This window comes from Bactrocera tryoni, chromosome 2 (genome assembly GCF_016617805.1).
Source record: "Bactrocera tryoni isolate S06 chromosome 2, CSIRO_BtryS06_freeze2, whole genome shotgun sequence".
In the NCBI taxonomy this organism is placed as follows: domain Eukaryota; kingdom Metazoa; phylum Arthropoda; class Insecta; order Diptera; family Tephritidae; genus Bactrocera; species Bactrocera tryoni.
Genome location: NC_052500.1, coordinates 10825495 through 10842704, shown reverse-complemented (window position 1 = coordinate 10842704; position 17210 = coordinate 10825495). Strand labels below are relative to the sequence as shown.

The 17210-nt window shown below is 38.9% G+C and overlaps 1 long non-coding RNA gene across 1 annotated transcript in view; it reads right to left on the bottom strand.

The window, feature by feature from the left end:
• Positions 1-17210, bottom strand: part of LOC120769591 — a 121133-nt gene that overhangs the window by 56404 nt on the left and 47519 nt on the right. The window lies entirely within an intron of this gene.

The window sequence follows — 17210 nt, the reverse complement described above, 5'->3', positions numbered from 1 at the left end:
CAAGAAGCCAACGCCAAGAGGGTAATAATGTCTATGCGCTGTGGTGGCGCTGCTGGTGGTTGATGGCAATTGGAATACAAAAATAAACAAGACACAAGCAACAACAACAACAGAAGCAGCAGTATTAAAGTGAGTAAACAACAACAACAATAATGGCAGAAGCAATAAGAATAACAAGCATCACACAAAAGCACAAGCAATTGGACTGTGAAAGGAGCAAAAATTGACGAAAGAGAGCACAAGGATGCACAGCGCGCTGCTAGTGAGTGCATGTGTGTGTGTAAGGATATGTACAACGGTGCTGTGTGCTCAGGTAAGCATTTTATGTGGGCAGCAGACGATTTTACTGCCGCTGATAAACTACCCTTAAAAAATTGCTTGCGCTCGACAAAAAAGTGTAAGAGTGAAAGAGATGAGAGAGCGAGCAGTGAACAGCGAAAAGGACCATGCTTCGCTGGTTATTTGCATGACATTTGTTGTGTATTTAAGGATTAACTGCCTCAATGGCTGCGTAGAGGCGCAGTGTGCACACAAATAGGTGGGGAGAGAGGAAAGCAGTCCATGAGAGAGAGTGTCAAAGTGAGTACATGAGCGCAAATGTCACAAAATGCCTTAATGATGTTGCTGATTAAGTTAAAACAAAGCACATGCTTATTGAGTAGGAAATTTTGTTGTAATAATGTTGTTCCTAATGAACTGCAGGGTTGCCAGATCGTGCTTACACTCAAGTTCGTCGCAACATAATGATGTTCAGACGCTTAAAAGGCACACACATTACTAAGTTTCTTAAGTTGACAAGAGAGAAAGAGGGAGAAAGAGAGCGAGCGTGAGGTGTAGAGAGCGCGCTAGAGCGGGGCGTGGAGGGGCACTAACGCTGAGACAACATTGAGGGTGCACAAAATGTCGAATTGGAATGAAGTGTGCATACACTTTGAAATCCCGCCCATAAAATATTTATAAAGTCACAAACACACACACTCACACACATAGACAGCCGCACAAGCGAATGACGGTAAATTGCGCACTGCACAGCTGTAGCATGTTTGCTCGAGTGCTTAGTTGTTGCGCTTGTTGTTGTTGTTGTTATGGCTGCTATTTTTTGTGTGTTGACTAAAAAGACAGCAGAACTCGGCGGCAACCGAGCATATTGCTTCTCATTTATTAAACATAAACTCCTACACGGCGCCCATATACATTACATACATATGTATTTATTATAAGCCACAAACAGCAGCAGCTACATGGATATAGTAGATGTAGGTAACCCTGTCAAGTTGTGTGGGCCCGAACCCTTGCTTAGATGCGGAAAAGAATATGGCAGCTGCTTGGCAGTTCACCTTTTGCCCCTCCAACACTTTATTAGGCGCAGTGGAGTTGATTTTCGGTGCAGCTGCCGCGCAGCAAGCGTCGCCTACACAACTGGATTGCTCCTACCATCACACCCTATATGTACATATGTATGTGTGTGGGCGCGCTCCCCTTTTGCGCTGTAACCACCTACCATTCCATGTATGCGGAGACACTTTCATTAGTGCTATAGTAAATAATAAATAGTATATAGCTCCGCACACACATATATACACACACTAGCGCTCTTAGCTTAGCTGTCATTTCATTGCTCGTCCTTTTTGCTTGCCATTGTGCGCCAAGTGGCTATGGCTGTAGACGGCGGCGCGCTGTTTTAGCATTCCCTGTGTATATATGGTAGCTGCCCACTTGATTGCGCTTCTCAGCTTTTGCCGTCGTGGCTAGCTTGGCTGTTGAAATGGCGTCACCTTAGGCTACTTTCGTTTTTTTATTTTATTTAAATTTTTATTTTTATTTTCTCTCCATTGCTGGCGACGTCATGATTGTCTTTTTTAACCATTCACTTTTTAGAGCATTTCGTTGCCAGCCGTCATAGTTCGTTGTTGGGTCGCCTCTAAGCTTGCGCTTGAATGTGAGTTACTCCGTTAGGAGGTTGAATCGGGCATTAGATGCAGCGGTTCAAGCACACTGAAGACCGAAATTTATCGATTCCAAAATGTTCTCAGGAATTAAGACTGTCTCAAACCACAACCTGGCACATTTTGAGAAAGGATCAGTATAAAATTGTTCTCACTCAAGAGCTAAAGTCTTTGGACCACCGTAAACGTCGTGAATTTGCTGATTTCGACTTGGAACAATTTGAAAAGGATAAGAATTTTTTTAAGAAAATAATCTTTTCCGATGAGGCTCACGTTCATCTGATTGGTGCGGTAAAATGTCGATTCTGGAGGGAAAAAAATCCACAAGTTATTCATGAACAACCATTACATTCACCTAAATTGACAGTTTGATGTGATTTGAGGGCTGATGGAATCATCAGTTCGAACTTCTTTCGAAAAGAAGGTGGTAGCACTGTTAATAGAGTGCGGTATAGATCAATAATAACTAACTTTTTTTGGTCGCAATTGGAAGAAGTTGATCTTGACAACAGCTGGCTCCAACAAGACGAGGCTACGTGCCACACAGCAGTGCCACAACCGAAATAATGCGAGAAATATTTGGAGATTTGATTATTTCAAGAAATTCTGCCATTGAATTGCCTCCAAGAAGTTGTGATTTAACACCATTAGACTACTTTTTGTGGAGTTATTTAAAGTCAATGGTCTTTAACAATAAGCCAGACTCTCTTCAAGCCTTGGAAGTCAACATTGAACGTGCTATTCATGACATACGACTGGATTTAGTGGAAAAAGCACTCGAAAATCGGGTTAATCGAATTTGTTCCTGCAAAAGAAGTCGTGGAGACCATTTGAGTGATGAGAAGTCATATTTTTCTTATTTTTACTGATATACATACTTGTGCTCAGAAAACTTTATATACCCTGTTTGGGGTACAAAGTCATTTCAAAGTCAGAAATCAATGTACACGAAGGGAGGAAGGTAAATTAGTGACGGTTTTCAAGAAAAGACAGAATTTATTTCTCACTCTACTTTTTTAATTTTGTTTAACATTAATGAAAATATTAAATTGTGACTGTTCGCAAATTCTAATTGTAACAAACAGTTTAATGTTATTAAGATTATATACCTGGGATCTACTGACCTTCACATTGGGAGGATTTGCATTCTCTTCCCTAATTGCAACAAATCATCCAATCATGTGTGGCGTTAACTTAATTAACATTGAGATTTGCTATTCAAATGTGTTATTTAAGCAATTTGTTCATTTAGCGGCATTGTGCCATTACTAAGCTTCAGTTTGGAAATAAAAATATGTATGAAGACATATATGTATTTATGAATACATACGTACACATATATTTACATAAAATTACATAGCGTTGTCACTTTGTCTTGTCACTTTTAATGTAAACCTAACCTTTAGAACCACTGGTGCTGCTATGACATGATTGGATGTCGTGAAACGAATATATGTAAATATTCTGAAACGTGACTTGACTGTCAAACGATTTGTTTTAGATTTAAAAATTATCTACGAACTTAAAAACAAATATGTAAGACAACTTTATTATATTATTATAATAGTGAATCATTTCTTAGCCCCAAACACTAGTAGATCAATTTTCTTCCTCAGATATGTATCTCTTATTTTTCTAATGAAAAAGTAATTCTGACACCAAAAAGTGTTTCGATCAAAGTTACCAAGACTCTGAAGTCGAAGCAATCATTAAAAATTCCTAAATTCAGTAGTTTGCCAAATTCTGTAAAGGTTCTCAAACATTGAAAGTAATCAAAAAAAAATCACTAAAATTATTCAAGAATGAATGGATTGAATTTGTTGTTGTTGTTAAAGCGGCAGAATATGTCTTTAAGTAATTTCGAGGCATGGTGCCGAGTTGACAGTCCTTGGTCGGATAAAAATCCGGGAACAGAATGTATTGAGCTTCAATTCGCTTGGATGTTCTCTGGACCAAAATATGGTTACGATGAGCTAGGTTAATTAATAGGCCGATACCATATCTCATGAGGCTACGAATAATCCCACTTGGACAGCTAGAGACACCATTCCGTGGTTATGTCCCTAACCCCTAGGTATGGATAAAAAAATCGCATATCGACAAAACGCCCAGAGCCTGCCAGAAATTTATTGAGAAGGTTCCAAAAGATTCAATCTTACTGTGACGAAAGTTGGAAGAATCTTGTCTTGCCGGTCGGTAGAAATTCGGAGGCCACCACAACTCGATAACGAAGAAAACTGTCAACATAACCTTGATGTTTGAGCTGCTTTGACGTGGTTTTTTCTGCTTCGGCTCACCTTTGCGACGATATTCGGTCGATTGATCGTCTAATGGTTCCATCAAACTACTTCTATATTGCACTTATCTGAATGCCTGACCACAGCAGAATCAGCGGAACTTGTAAAGCCGATGAGTTTGCAAAAAAGGCACTATTTTCAAAATTTTATGAAGATAGGAACCAGTAGGGTACCCCTGTCGTCGAGCGTTCCTAACTGGACACTGTCCCACTGGCACTCTCAACTTGAAGTGGAAATTTCTGGATACGTTTCGTTTGCGCGAAGCTATTTGTAAAAAGAGGGCGGAATTATGGGCCATCAACTCTTGGTTGCACCATGAGAATGCACCGTAGCATACTGCATTGATTCTTCGTGAGTTATTCGCCTGTTTTAGCTTCGTATGACTTCTGGCTATTACGCAAACTCAAACGGCCACTCCGGGGAAACTGTTTTGAGTCAATTAAAGACATTAAACGTGAATCGCTACGCGCAATGAAGGCTATACCACAACTTGGCTTTAACAAGTGTTTCGAGGATTTGGAAAAAACGTGAACACAAGTGTATTGAGGATAAAGGGAGATTACTTTGAGGTGGACGACATAGATTTTGAAGAATAAATAAGGAATTTTAAAATTATGAACAAAGTCTTACTATTTTTTGCTTATAGTAGTATATCGTATTGGATTATATTTTCGGTATTATAGGAAAAGTAAGTTTCCCTGCTTTCTTCCATACATTTGGATTAGCGTTGAAATAATTATGAACTCCTGTGAATGAAGCGCACTTTAAATGACTGCATGAAGTTCAAACGCTTTTTATATGGAACATATATATGTACATATGAATACAAATATAAGTAGGTTTTCATTTAAATATGCATATACATATGTATGTTTGATAGAGCAGCATATTTGCTAATAGGGTATGTCCTTTTCTATGAATAGGTTCGGTGCCAGTAAGCTTCCGTGTGTATTTGCTTTAGTAAGTAGTAGTATACACAAAGCTTTTGTGCGGCACTTATATGCATGCACTCATATAAATATGTACATTTATAAATATACCACTGGAAAGTATATAGTCAGATACATACTTATATGTACATATGTATATGCTCGTGTAGACATTTGTATGCGTTTGAATTTACAATTGTGTATGCATTCATCAGTGGTTCTAATTTGCGTTTGAGTACACAGAACAACAGACATACGCACATATGTTGACCTATAGTATTTAGCAATTACATACCCACATACATATGTATGTATGTGTGCGCATAACTCGTTTGTGTAATCCTTTTGTGCTTTTGCCTACAACAAAATGACGCGCAAATGGCAACGAACTGGACATCAAATGTTGCAAACAACCAAATGCCAGTCACTGTTTGCTCGGTTTATACACAACAACAGCAACAACAACAACATTAGCAGCAACAATGATATTAGCAGCAACACTTTGCAGCAACAACAACAATATACGTATCGTTTTAATGCTTTAATGACATGACTATTTCGTAGATGAGTAGATCTCTACACACACATGCATACAAATGTACATACATATATACATAAGTATTAACAAATGCATATATATGCATGTATGCAAATGCACTGGCGCTCTTGAATGCTTTTTTGCCACTTTTTAACAACTATGAAAATGAAAAATGAACAGTTCACCTTTTTATGCAAATTGACATGACTTTTTGCCAGCCATTAAAAATGGCATGCCAATGTAAATGGTATATATGTACGTATATACATATACATTTGTATATGCATGGAATAAGATGGTTGGATAAAACTAAAAATGTATATAAGTATAATAATAATCTTCGTTTAGCGGAATCCCAGCGACCATATATTGTTGCTGAGTACGAGGGCAAAACGGGCACAGGGTTTTAATATACCGAATTATAGCATCGATCCACGCTGAATTGCAGAAAACCGACGCTATTTGCTGAATAAACAAGAAAAAAATTAATTTCAGTTGCTATGGATCTAACGAGTTTTTGGCTGAGCCCAACTTTCGGCGGTTTTCAAGCATAAATCGGTCGATACTGCTGCAATTTCACGTTCGATATTCGCACGAAGTTCATCAATCGTCGCTGGCTAGTTGGCATAGGCCATAGACTTGCGTTGCCCCACAGTGAAAAGTCTAACGGCATCAAATCGCACGATCGAGGTGGCCAATTGACTGGGCCATTTCGTGAAATAACACGTTCACCAAACTTGGTTTTCAATAAATCGATTGTGACATTCGGTGTTTGGCTTGTGGCGCCTTCCTGTTGAAACCACATATTGTCCAAGTTCATATCATTCAATTCGGGCCAAAAATATTCGGTTATCATTGAACGGTAGCGATTCCCATTAACAGTAACGTGCCGATCTTAATCATCACGGAAGAAGTACGGCCCAATGATGCCGCCGCACCAAACCGTAATTTTTTCGGGATGTATTGTTGACTCATGAAGTACGCACGAATGTACTTTCACAGTAATAAAGAATTTCATTGATATCCCAAACCGTTTTGGTTTTATTTAACTAAAACTTTTGTAGCGCTCTTATTGAAGAACCCGCTCTTAAAGTTGAGTCCACTGACTCCGAATTTCGGTAGCAAATTTAAAATATTTCGACTCGTTGTTGGAGCGTATATCTTTCCATGATGAAATGCCAAACTTTACTGAAGAGAAATGTCAAAAGGGTAAGAAAAATGGTCTGATGAGGTCGTTTGCTTCGGTCTCCTTTTTAGTGTCCTATTGTAAACCCCTATATAATACCCTCCACAAGTGCATTGTTTATAGCTTAGAAAGGCACAAAAAGATGCTTATCTTGAGTTTGATAAGGTCAGTTTGCTTAGTCCGATATCAGCTGTTCCGATCTATAAGCATCTTCAGTCAGTCCGCTCGTCTGTATATACAAGTACTAGTTTGTTAGCATATTTTTCCTCGAAGAACGGCTCATTTCTCGAAACCGTCCATATCGGACTACTATAGAGTATACCATACTGTCAAACAAACTGATTGAGCAAAAGCAAGAATTTGTATGGAAAGCTATCTTCAAGAAATTTAGCATCGACTATTGTTGAAGTCAGCACGACAATATCCGAACATATTGTTTAGATCGCATCAATAAATCATAAATCAGCCATACGATTAGATGTTTTTATACACAATTAGTTATGAGAAATGTACGTGTGAAGGGTATTATGTGAAAAATACCCCTCTAGAAAGAGTACAAAAAAGTATCGGTGGGGCTAGATATTTTATGAAAAACGTTCAGTCGATCATACGTATGCTGCCTTTTATATTTTGAGATTTGGCAACCCTAGTACTGCGCTCCGACAACTGACAAATTTATCGGAAATTTTTACATTTTTGATATTATGCACACTTGGAACATATTGACATACGAGCGCTATTTGTGTTGTTTACAGTAACGTAAAATATTCATATTTTCGAGAATATTTTCGCGCCATTCGACATGGAATTACTGATCAAGAGTGCATAGATGAAATTAATTCGATTTTGGCGATGGAGCTTCGTCAAAGACCAGTTTTTATCGATGATATGGTAAGTTCAATCCGGATCGTAGATCACTTTAAGACGAACTTCGTTAAGGTCGCCTAAAATCAATTGTTGTTTCGGAATCTATTGATGCTTGCGCAAACTGATATTGCAAGACCATCATGTGTTTTATAGTGACTTTGCGACAACTGTAGGCATAAGTGGGACCAGCGTACATTCAATTCAAGATAAAAATGTAAAATATTATACATTAGAATATTATAGCGGTGCTTCGAAGTATGTCCATGGCATCGTGGCAGGTGATGAATCGCGGATATACGCGTATAAGTCCGAAAGTAAACAGCAGTGTTTCAAGATGAGCTAAATTCAACAACATTTTTCGAATTTTAATTCAAGCAAATAAGTAGTTGCCTGTTGTTGTGGAAAAACTGGATTCTAGAACTTTCAAAAAAATCAGAAAGACAAACCGCCGAAGACGGGTCACTCTTCACCACGATGCGAGCTTTCACAAATCGATTGAAGCAACTGCATTTTTGAGCACTAAAACATCGCTTTGATGAGTCGTATACGGTATAGAACTGACTTTTGGACCCAATAAATGAAATAAACTGTTCCGAAACGACTTTTAGCTCAATAAATGTGCAAATATTATGTTCGCAACTAAATTCTCGATGTTTTTTTTAATGAAAATTCAATTTTATTGTAAGGAAATTGTTACAAATGAATTATTTGAAGTATTTCCCCTCGCTAGTCGTAACTTTTTCCCATCTTTCTGGCAAAGCGCGAATACCATTATGGTAAAGCTGTTTATCTTGTGATGCTATCCAAGAATCACGCCTTGTTTCTGAGTCAGACCATGTGCCGTCGACCGAGACAAATAATAATCGGACAGTACAATATCTGCGGAATATAGCGGATGGGGTAAGGCTTCCCATTTTCAGATAAATTTTAACGGATTTGGCAACGTAAGGACGGTTGTTGTATTGCAACAGAAACACTTTTTTGTTTTTTTTTTTATCATTCACAGCACATGTAGCCAATTTGAAATGGCTTGGCGCGTGACTCCCAATACTGAGCAAACTCTACTTTCATTTGACGGATCCTCACCGAGCAACGTCTCCATTTAACCGTCTGGGAAGTTTTTTGGCCTTGCTTCACGCAGACACAATTACAACAGGTTGTTACGGGCAACAGCTCCGTAAACTTTCTGGAGTTCTCGATGTGCTGCAGGCTCGATTTCTGCGACTGAAAGAAGAAAAACCACACTTTTCCCAAAAAGGGTCTTCAGCCTCCGATTTTTTTGATTGAAAGTAGAAAATCAACACTCGCCGTAAAAGAAAAAGAGCCTCATTTCACAAGCAAGCGAAACGGTTATTGAGAGCCGGATGAAAAAGAAAAAGAACCTTATTTCACAAGCAAGCGAAACGGTTATTGAGAGCCGGATGAAATGGCTGAACGTAGCACAACTTGCTGTTATAATTAGGTACTTAAAAAGCAATCAGAATGATATTTAAATGAAGAGGAGAAGAAAACTACTCAAATGTAAAAAGTCTATATTACAAAATATACCAAAAAGGAGCTACTATTTTGCTTAGATTTCAAAAAAAAGTAGTATGCAAATCCACACCTTAAGCGATTTGCAAAACGGAATCCCACTAATACTTCGGAATGAGCTGAGTAAAATGAAAATTAATTGCAATCACCGCACGAAGAACAATAAAGAGCTCTACTAATTAGTGGGTGTTAGAGAGAGTTAACCTCTTAATGAACTAATTAACTAAAGATTAAGGAATTATGCAGACGAACAAAGCGATGACAATAAAACGGAAAGAGAACTGAACGGATGGTATGCGTGGCAGCGACAAAAGCAAACGAAATAAAAGAAAAGAAAGGAATAAGGAACCTACAGATGTGAGGTATAATGGGAGCGTGTAAATATGTATGTGTGCGTGTGTATGTGAGTGCAAACTTTTTTGGCGATCAGATAAGGTAAAAGTAAATTGCAAGGCGGTTAATCTATTTAAATGCACTAAATAGTTCAGGACAATAAAAACGTACCAACACAGCCAAACATATGTATGTATGGGTAGATTGCGAGTGTTTGTGTGTATGTTGTATATATGTGTGTTTAGTGAGGAATTGAATAGTTGCATGCACGAATGCGCAGATTTACGGCTAGAAAGGATCTGCAAGCGCACAAATCGCACCGAATGCAACGGAATGCGGCTGTCACTGCAACAAAAGCAAACATACGACTAATTGCGCGCAGAAATCACAGCTAAAATGCGAAAGTGAATGCGAAAATTTGGTGCAGTCGGACGAATAATGGTGCACTTGGACAATGCGAGCGGCTGAATGGAGGCTAGAAGAAAGAGTAGTGTTTTGAAGACGCTGCGAAAATTGGTGTTTACCTTTGTATATGTGTGTATGTATGTACATGTGTGTAGGTGCAATAGCGATGACAACAACAGACGCAGCAGCGCCCAAATCCGATTGTGTGGAGCGAGACCAGCATTAGCCGCTTAAGAGTGCCGCTTATGTGCTAGAAATGTTGTAAATGTATGGGAGTGTATGTATGTCGTATGTGTTGAGGTGCGTGCGTTTGGCGGCAAATTTTCAAAAACTAACAAAATAATAGAAAAAGCATAAATATCTAACTTGTCGAACATCCCTTAAGCTGGTAATACTTTAAACCTTTTGAACTTTACAAGCGAAAGGAGGTTAGCAAAATATTTTCATAAACCTGTACGCACAATAAAATAGATAAACAAAACGCACAAATAAATGTAGTTGCTGTTATACATATGTATGTATGTTTGTATGTACTATATGTATGGACAAGTATATGCATTGCTGGACGGTTGGATAATTCATATGGACAAGTATATGGACAGTTGGACAATTCAATAGCAAAAAACGTTAGCTGCGGCTGCACGGAAACTATTATACCCTAGATAGGTGCATTTCTTATAACATAAAACGGCATAAAAAGATTTTAACTAGATTTTGATCGGTCAGTTTGTATGGCAGCTATATGCTATATTGGTGGGATTTGAAAAAAAATTATGGAGATTATAACGTTGACTCAGACAGGAATCTGTGCCGAATTTCGTGTAGATATCTTTTCAAATAAAAAAGATTTCCGTACAAAGACTTGAGTTTGATTGTCCAGTTTGTATGGCAGCTATATGCTATAGTGGTGGGATTTGAAAAAAAATTATGAAGATTGTAACGCTGACTCAGACAGGAATCTGTGACGAATTTCGTGTAGATATCTTCCCAAATAAAAAAGTTTTCCATACAGGCACTTGAGTTTAATTGGTCAGTTTGTATGGCAGCTTTATGCTATAACGGTCTGATCGGCACAATATATTCGAGCATGGTAGCGCTGATTTGGGTAGTTATGTATGTCGAATTTTATAAAGATATCTCGTCAAATAAAAAAGTTTTCCTTACAAAAACTTAATTTTTATCGGTCAGTGTGTGGGGCAGCTATATGCTATAGTGGTCCAATTGGAACAATATCATCAAAGATTGTAGCACTGATTTGGGTAGTCATGTATGTCGAATTTTATGAAGATATCTCGTCAAATAAAAAAGTTTTTCTTACAAAAACTTAATTTTTATCAGTCAGTGTGTATGGCAGCTATATGCTATAGTGGTGGGATTTGAGCAATATGTACGGAGATTGTAACGTTGACGCAGACAGCAATCTGTGGCAAATTTTATGAAGATATCTCCTCAAATAAAACAGTTTTTCATACAAGAACTTGATATGGATCGGTCAGTTTGTATGGTAGCTATATGCTATAGATGTTTGATATCGACGATTCTAACATATGAGCTGCTCCTTGAGGAGAAAAGGACCTGTGAAAGATTTCAGATCGATATCTTAGAAACTGAGGGACTTTGCGTACATGTAGAAAGCGGACGGGAATGGCTAAAACCAACTCGGCTGACAAGCTGATGATTTACATACATATAAACTTAATAGGATATCCAATGTTTTCTTCTGGGTTCAGGGTATAAAAATATATATTCAAATGCTATAGTTGTACATACATATAAGTATGTACGTGCATATGTAATTGCTATTTACCCAACATTGCACTACAACAATTCATGGGTCCTTTCCTTATGAATGACCGTCCACTTTTACAAATACAAAACACTGCACGGTTTTCCATTCATAACTGGATCTGCCAAAGCATTCAAACATACACATATAAGTGTGAGTATATGTGTGTGTGCGCTTGTATTAGCCCAGCGATTACCGCATTACATCAACTGTATTATTGGACAAATACTACAAATCAATTGTTTCATTGGCAAATCGGATATTAACAATATCTGTGCTTTGTACTTCCATACACGCGCATATCCACACACACATACATATTTATAAATACACGAATTTACAAAGAAAACACATGTAGTGTTTATTTTCTAACAGAAATAATAAATATTCAATAAACGAGTGTAGGACGAGTGAAGTAGGCACTCGCCGCACATTGCGTCCTCAGCTTCTTCACAGCTGTTTGCTTTCACTCTGCTCCGATTGTTACTATTTGCCCCGCACAATGTGTATTAAACTCCCTCGCACTCACACATACGCGCACACAATAGCCACATATGCAGTGACCAGCGGTGGCTCAATGGTTCTTCCTCTAAATATTCCATTCGGCTGCGCTCGTGTGCTTGTAACACTCTTATGTGCGCATTGTGCTAGAGCCAGTGTTTCCTAGAAACATCTCTTTGAACTGGAAGACAATGTGTTGTAATCGCCGTTGCTTACCACAGATTATGTAAACTGCTTGGCCCTTCCATTGGTCAGTCAGTGGCCGCATGGTCCTTCGTCGTATTAATGTTTAATTTTCATCTTATTGCCGTTGATCCGCCCTATGGCAAACTAATTTTTCCTCTGCTTTACCAATGCTGTATACAACTGTGTGTTTGCACCGTTCCAGCGTAGGTGTAAATCTCCAATTTTAAGGTTAATTTAGGCGGTGTGCTCGGTGACAAACGACAAATTGTTTTATTGGTTTAAGTGGACTTTGATTTTGGTGTATCGGTTCAAACGTAAAGCAAATAGCTGGTAGAGGGACAGAGGATAGCATTGCGAGAGAGCTGAGTAATGATATTTTGATATTTGGTCTGTAGCTTCTTTTTGTTTTGAAAAAGTTATGAGGAAAGTTCAAAGTCTACGCAATGAATCGATAGAAAAATGTTCGGACTTTCTTATCACTAATTTGGGTTTCTCATCGGTCATAAATATCTATATCACATAGATGACTATCGAAAAAAATCTTGAAATCCGAGTTATACCTTATGTTTTAGCGACGGTTCTAACAAGTAAAAAAGGAGTCAATTATACTGACGGCTGTCTTGCTATACATAGAAATACAGGTCCTTAGTAACGTCGGATGGAGCTGAGTATTCGTCAATCAGGACGTCAACGCGAACCTTTAGAGCGACTTGATATCTAATTTTCATCGAGAACATCCCTGCTTCTTAGGACATTTTCTGACATAATGCGATGTGAGATTATTGCTTTAAATACTGCTTGGCTATCTACGTATATATTTATCCTTTGTATGTTGTTTCCTGATTGTTAGCGATGTAAACCACTTTCCTCAAAAACCTCGTTTGGAAGATACTGCAGTATTCAGTATGGTTGAAAGGTTGTCTGACTTCCAATTTTTGATCCGTCTGATATTACTAGAGTAAAGTAAAATTTTATCATAGAAAACTGTCTTCGTAAACCTTCTTCTACTTTAGTGGCGTAGACATCGTTTAGGCGGTTATAGCCAAGTATACAACAGCGCGTCAGTCGTTCTTATTGGTCCCTGTTTGGCGTCGATTGGAGATTCCAAGTCCTTCTCCCCCCGGCCGGTACCGTCTCGATTACTTTCAGAGCTGGAGTGTTTTCATCCATTCGGACGACATGACCTAGCTAATGTATCCGTTGTCTCTTAATTCCCTGAACTATGTCATTGTCGTCGAATAACTCGTACAGCTCATCGCACTTCCTTCCACCGACTGCGGTATTTGCCGTTGCCAATGCCAAAAGGACCATAAATTTTCCGCAGAACCTTGCACTCGAAATCTCGTAACGCCGGCTCATCAGATGCTGTTCTCGTCCATGCCTCTGCACCATATAGAAAGACGGGAGTAATGAGTGACTTGTAGAGTTTGGTCTTTGTTCGTCGATAGCGGACTTCACTTCTCAATTGCCTACTCAGTCCGAAGGAGCACCTGTTGGCAGGAGATGTTCTGCGTTGGATTTCGAGCCTGCCGTTGTTGTTGGTGTTAATGATGGTTCCAAGATAGACAAAATTATCTACGACTTCGAAGTCATGACTGTTGTGAGAGCAAAGTCGCGAGGGTGACGATTGTTAGCTTGATGACAGGAGATATTTCGTCTTGTCTTAGTATTAAAAGCGTTAGCCCAATTAAAAGATTGTTTCTTCTTTGGACTGACTACGACTCAGTGATATATATCTTTGTAGAAATGTGTAATTGGAAAAAATCCTATATGCCTGAACGCTCTGACTCTGTTTGAAAAAAAAAATCTTACTACTAATGTCCGCGAACCCTTCAGCAGGTCTCAGGGTCTCTTAACTAGAAGTAAATCACTTCAGAACTGTGCAGTTATAGGATTTTAACTTTACAATCGCTGCGGCATAATCAGATTGCTATAAGCCCGCTTCGCACAATATCAAATTCGGAAAAAACTCGTTTTAAGTACGCACCAAAACTTTTTCCAAGCCATAGAACATGCATATATTTTAATCTATCTTTGACCACCATTTCGAAAATTTCATTAATTTGTGAGCGGCGCTCAACATTATCTGTGCGAAGAAATCTCCACAACTTCACAAGCCACACGCAGTCGTGCGCCACACGTGAGCATCAGCGATAAACTGAAAATATATATTTTTAATTATAATCCCGTTAATTAGTCCAAATTGGTATTTGCATATTGAGTTCAAGCAAACAAACGAGAACCGCCAAAGCAAACCACAAACTGCAGACCACAAGACACAAAAGCCGAGAGCGGCTTGTCAGCGCATATTAGCAAATATTACAGTTGTAGAAAACAGTTTCAATGCAAGCACTTACATAATCTCTAAATAAAGACGAAGCTTAAGCGAAAATTTAACGCAAAACATCTGTAAATCTCATAATAATTTCGAAAAAGCCGATTCTGCAGATTTACTCGATACACCTTTCGATCGGCTGCGTGGCTGTGAGAGATGCCAATACAGTAGCGGCACGCAGAGCAAGAACAAAAAACATAAATAATTATAGTCTTTGCTTTAATAGAGCCACCAAGTGTGGCAGCTGAAGTCCTGTGGCTCCATTCCCAGCACACAGTAGTCGTGAAGCACACAAGTAAATACAGAAATATCGCCATGTATGCGTAAGGATATGTTTGTGAGTGTGAGTGTGCGTGTACTTTGGTCTTCACATCTCAATAGTTCGCAGGGATTTTCGTCAATTTGTGGCACAAATTCGGATAATTGGCAATTTTCTTTTATTAGCCGCTGCCGCTGCCGCTGCCGTTTGCTACCGTTTCTCTACAAGAACAGTGTTGCTTACATGGTTATTATGTTGTTGTGTGTTGTGAGCGTGTACTCACTGACCGCTGCCATTGCAAACAACTTAATCCTCTTGTTCCAGAGCCACAAAAGAAAATTGCAGATGAAATTGTCAAAACATTTACCTACTCGTAAAGTACTCGCCAGCCTTTGATTGTAGCCGCTAATAGCGAACAAATACTCTACTTTTTATATTTATTATTAATTTAGTTGGGAAAAATCATATTCTCAGGCTATTGTAGGTGGTTCATAAAAGTAATTGTTGGCAGATAATTTTTACACTTGTATGAACTCATAAATCGATGGCGAAAATTTGAAAGAGAAAAGACACTAAATTAAAAAATAAATATAAAGAAAATCCTGTGGGAAATTTAATTTGCACAACACCGGACATTGGTCAAGTGTAATGCTGGGGTTAAGGGGTTGAAAATGGCTCTTACATCTCCTTAGAAATCTACGCAAACAGTTTTTTGTCTGCAGGACTAAAAATCGGCGTTTACTTAGGTCGAGTATAGTAGATCTAGTATTTTCTAGTTTACTTAGGCCAGGGCTCAGCGCCGGTTCCTTACAACAAGCAAGACATTTTTCGAACATTATCTAAAGTGATTGCAGGAGTCGTCGTCAAAAGGGGTGTCTCTCAAGCATTTCTGGGCACTCCCAAGTGAATGGCGCTCACTTGCGTGGACTTCTACACACGGTTCCATCCTTTCTACAGTTATGCGCTGGTGGTTTAGGACAAGGAGACTCCCTATCGTGCGACTTCTTCATTCTACTGCTGGTGAAAATAATTCGAGCTGCAGAGCTTAATCGAACAGTTACAGCGGCTGGCGTACACCGATGATATTGATGTTATTGTCCTCAACATCCGCGCCTTTATTACTGCTTTCTTCAAACTGGAAATATCTCTTGTCATCAAACTAACTGTTGTGGCACTCGTTACTGGACTTCCACGTCACTATTGACAATTATAACTTCAAAGTCGAAGATAATTTCGTCTATCTTGGAACCAGTATTAACACCAACAACAACTCGATATCCAACACAGAATAACTCTTGCCAAACGGTGCTACTTCGGACTGAGTAGAAAATTGAGAAGTAAAGTCCTCTCTCGACGAACAAAAACCAAACTCTATAAGTTCTTTATTATTGCCGTCCTGCTATTTGGTGCAGTGACGTGGACAATGACAACATCTGGTGAGTTGACGTTACGAGTTTTTCGAGAGAAAGGTTCTGCGGAAGATATATGGTCCTTTATGATTTGGCAACGACGAATATCGCATTGAATGGAATAAAGAGCTGTCCGAGTTATACGACGAATTGACATAGTTCAGTGGATTAAGAGACAGCGGCTACTTTGGCTAGGTCAAGTCGTCCGAATAGATGAAAACTCACACCACCACAGCACCCGCCGGAGGAAGCAGAGGAAGAGGAAGAGGAAGATTTCTACTTCGTTGGAAAGACCAGGTGTAGAAGGACCTCTTTTCGCTTGGAATCACCGATTGGCTCCGAATAGCAAAAACGAAGAACGACTGCGCGCTGTTGTAGACTCGACTATAACTGCGTAATCGATATATGTAAAGAACGGGAACGGCCCCTGATGTTTATCCAGCCAAGGCCTGTCAACTCCACAGTATTCCTCAAAATTACTTCAAGGCTGATTTTTAGATTACAATAAAAGACTCAGACCAGCAGCGTCATCCTAGTCATATAGGATTAGAAAGAAATGAAAAAGCAGACAAGATGGCCCACTCGATGGCAGCAGGAAGCACAATTCTCCTAAGCTACATAGCAACACAAGGCATACTACAAAGTTGCGTTGGAGTAGTGTTGATCGTGGACAGAGCGAAAAGAGATTTTAGTAATATTG